The following is a 4,118-nucleotide window of genomic DNA, read 5'->3' as shown; positions in this document are numbered from 1 at the left end:
CGGCCGGCGCTATCGCTCGCCCGGGACGGGGCGTCCTCCCGCCCGCCCCGGGGATAACGGACACGCCGGCGCAGCTTTCGCGTGCCTCCCGCCGCCCGCCCGGCCTCGCGCCGGGAGCGAGCACGGCTCGGGGAGGCTCACCCGGCCGGGCAGCGGCGGGCCGGCCGCCGCCCCGCGCGCGCGCCCGACCCCGGCGCCGTTGGCACCGGGCGGGGGGAGGAACGGCGGGCGCGCGGTGTCCATGGCAGCGCGCGGACGCCGCCGCGCCCCTCCCCCCGCCCCCGCCGGCTGCGCGCGCTCACCGGCCGCTCGCGGCGCCGCATCCCGCCGGCCCCGCGCGCCGCGTCACCGCTCGCCCACGTGACGCGCCGCCCGTCGCGGGAGTTGCGCGTGGCGGGCGCGCGCCGCCCGGGCTCCGCGGGAACGGGCGCCGCTCCCGGCGCGGAGCCACCGGCGGCGCGGCTCCCGACCGCGGGGCCGGCGCGAGCTCCCCGCAGGCAGCGCCCGTCCCGCCGGGGCCGTGGTGCGGGGCGGCAGCGCCCCCCGCGGGCGGGAAGGCGCGGGCCGGGCCGGGCCGAGCGCCCGCGCCGCCGCCGCCCGCCGCCCGCTCCCTCCCTCCCCGGCGGCCGGGGCTCCCCCCGCTCCTTCGCGAGGCGCCGCCGAGCAGCGGAGCGAACCGGCCGAGGGGCGCGGCGGTGGCCGGGGCCTTCGGCGCTGCTGGAGCGCTGGTTCAGCTCGAAACAGAGAAAGCTGGGAGGGAATCTGCTGGGCTTGGCTCCTTGGGAGAGGTTTTCGAGAAAACGGAGCCGAGCTCAGAACACAAGGAAAAAGAAGCGCTGTGCTGTCCTCCCATTTGCTCTATCGCAGATTCTTTGACTTTACCCCTATTCCTACTTTTCTAAATCCAAGCACCAAGCAAACCCCTTTTACAGTTAGGGAAAAAACCTCTGAAGATTGAAACGAAAATTCAATTATTTTAACATCCTATTTATTGAATAAGAAGACACAAAGCTCTGATCCCCAGACATTGATGAGGTCGGTTCGTAGGAAACTATTTTCTTGCTCATGTGCCAGTGCTTGCTTTCAGCCTGTATAGTATAAAAGATCTTTCTTGGACTTTTTCCAGATGGTCAACTTTCTTTCTGTATCTGTCACTTTTTCTCCTTTTCTAAAGTTTCTCAGCACTGCACCACGTTCTGTAGCACGGACCGGACAGCTGCATATAAAGTGGAAACACTGGAAATGGCCTTACAGCACATGACCAGAAAATCTGTGAGAGAGACAGAAAACTCAGCACCAACCAAGTATGGTTCAGATCAAAAAACTGCAGCAACTACTAGAAATGAAGGATTGAGAGATGGACTGAGTGAAGACCATAGCACAGAGTATCTTAAATGAGGGGACTGTGGTGGAAAGATTCTATATAGGTGCTCCGTGATGTGAATTGGGAGATCATATCCAGTAGAAAGCATTAAAAGAAAAAAGGCACAAACTGCCTATAACAAAAATGTATGGAGGCGTGTGCAGCGAAGAAGCAATTTCCCCAAATCAAAACATTCAAAAGCAGCAGAAAGAGCATAAATAATGTGCACAGAGACCTAGAGGAAGCACATACTGCTACTGGTATGGAAACATTGAAAACTAGTATCCATCTTCCTAGACAGACACCTAAAAAATCCTTTTAATGATAATATTTTTTGGATTTGGAATTCTTATGGAGACTTCTGTAGTGAGAATAACTGTATGAGTTGCAGTATCCTATAAATTAGCAATGAATTTGTGGGAACCTAATTTCAACTAGGTTATCACTTTTTGGTCATTATTTCTATGGATTAAACGAAAGGTAAACTCAAAAGAGTTATTTGCATATTCTGCCATATTATGTGGAATTTGATAGAGAACTTCCAGTACAGATGTGCTTCTGTAGTTTCATTTTAATAATTATTTTTGCTGCTTTTTTGTTTTATAAGCATTGCTTTTTCCAGCATTGCTCTTTTGCTTTTTACTTACTCCAGTGAGCTAACAGTGAAGCCTAAAAAATTACAATTAAGGTGCTAACAGCTCTTTACTATATTGCTGATCATTTTAACAGAAATATACAGTAGATGGCAAATACAGTCTGTTTTCCACTGGTTTCCCATATCTGAGAAGCCTCTGCTTTGCATTGTGCTTTCAAGGCTGTTTTGCTCAAGCTTTCTAATAATCTAAAAATTAAGTAATTACAGGAAATGGATGCTGACATATTGAAGACAGGATCACATGCAGTGCAGTACTGATTGACAGGATTACATTTTATAGTGAATAAAAATTTCAGATTTACAAGAGTATCTCAGAATTTCTGTTAGGATGCTGTTTAAATTAAATTTGAGCTACACATGCTGCAGTAGCCAGGATTTCAGGTCTCCAGCCTCATGCTAGACATCTGTACCTACCAACTGCAGCAGTGTCTGAGCACTTGGCTTTTAGGCCATAGAGTTAAGGTCCATCGCTGAAGCTTTCCTATGTCCTTGGTGAGAGATTAACATGATCCTAAACCCCAGAAAAATGTTTGTTTAGTATGGATTGGCTACTGAATAACTTGGTGACACATAGTCAGTTGGAATGCTTTGTTCAGGTTATCTCAAAAATGATACAGCAGAAACACTCCTTGAAAAAACAGGGGTGAAATTTGTAATTGAGGTCTAAGGAATCTTCTCCCCTGGAGAAGAAGGGATAGATTGGAACTGAGAGAGAAAATTGTGTATTGACCCTTGGATGTATGAACAGGAGGGACAAGGAAAGGACAATGTATTTGAAACTAGTGAATGTTCGTACAAGGCCTCCCCTTCCCAGTGTTTATCATATAATCACTAACAGAGCAGAAGTTAGTGGGTTTGTTTTGTTTAGTTTAGGGAGCCATAGATTTAGAAGTTGAAAACACAACACTGTGTGCTTACATTTATTTTTTAAATTTATGTGCTATGAAAAGCTGAATACAAGCAAGGCAGAGCTAGACTTTTAAACCTGTTTTACACATACAGAATCCATGAATGATATGCCTTTGAAATTTCCTTCTAATACATTGATCTTTTCTGTGTTTTTCAGGGGGAAAAAAAGTTTGAAAAACTGGGTATCAGTAAGTCGACATGAGGAAAAAAAACAAAAAACGTTTTGCAATTGTTTTTTGTCCAAAGGAATGGGACAAATCCATGGTAATCTTTTGTTTCTTCAGTAGGTGGATACTGAACTGGGCCGGTCACTCCAGGTCACAGGATTCTAGTAAGTTCTGAATCTAACATAAGAATCTAACTGTGTGGCTTGGTGTGAGGTACTTAAACAAAAGTTGGTACACCATATACTGATTTTGTACATGCACTAGACGGTACTGTTAGATCTTTGTGTATTGTATCAAGAGAAAAACAATTGGAAATAAATTTTGGTACTGCTAAGGTCAAGAATAGAAGTCAGGAGAATTATCTTTGCTCAGTGCTGTGGGATTTATTTTGTTCAGTCATTAATGAATCCCTATCCATCTATACCAAACAAGTAAATAATATCTATTGTGACTGTAACATTCCCCAGGTATATTTCTGTACAAGAGTGTTGTAATGCAAACTTCCCAGTATTAAAAAGTACAAACATCCACAGCCAGATTATGAAAAGTTTATTTACTCTACGGTTCATTGCTGTCTGCATAAGAAATGTGGGAGAATGACTTTAGAGATACCTAAAATATGTCTTACACTGGAAATTCAAAATTCAAGAAGAATTAAGTATATTATAAGCTGTGAATTGGGACATAAGATTATAGTAGTGTATTTATATGCACATGAATGTTTGTGTGACAAAAGTGAGGAATTTTTTTTTAATTTTAAAATTTGGTTTCGTGTTGATCTTTCAGCAGCAGGCATTTAGACACAGTTCTCATGGAAAAAAAATCTCATGACCTCCTAAAGCCCTTTCTTATTGAAAAGCAGGCTTATGTTTTCTAGAGGATGCTCTTGTGAAAGTCCATGACCATACAAGGAGATGCATTTTCAGCTAGCAGAGTGAGTTTTGATTAAAAAGGCAAAATCTATGCAGCTGGTATTGCATTCAGTATAGAATCATAAAGGGTGGACCATGATGAAGACTCATAT

General features: G+C 45.7%; 1 long non-coding RNA gene across 1 annotated transcript; it reads left to right on the top strand.

Annotated features, from left to right (window-relative positions):
- Positions 1–616: 616 nt before the first annotated feature.
- Positions 617–3,626, top strand: LOC116183726 (uncharacterized). Its single transcript, XR_004148404.2, has 2 exons — positions 617–1,623; positions 3,085–3,626. It is a non-coding gene; the product is annotated as an uncharacterized LOC116183726 (long non-coding RNA).
- The last annotated feature ends 492 nt before the right edge of the window (positions 3,627–4,118 follow it).

This window comes from Lonchura striata, chromosome 6 (assembly GCF_046129695.1).
Source record: "Lonchura striata isolate bLonStr1 chromosome 6, bLonStr1.mat, whole genome shotgun sequence".
Classification (NCBI taxonomy): Eukaryota; Metazoa; Chordata; class Aves; order Passeriformes; family Estrildidae; genus Lonchura; species Lonchura striata.
The sequence above is the reverse complement of the archived record's forward strand: the minus strand, read 5'-3'. Positions and strand labels throughout refer to the sequence as shown.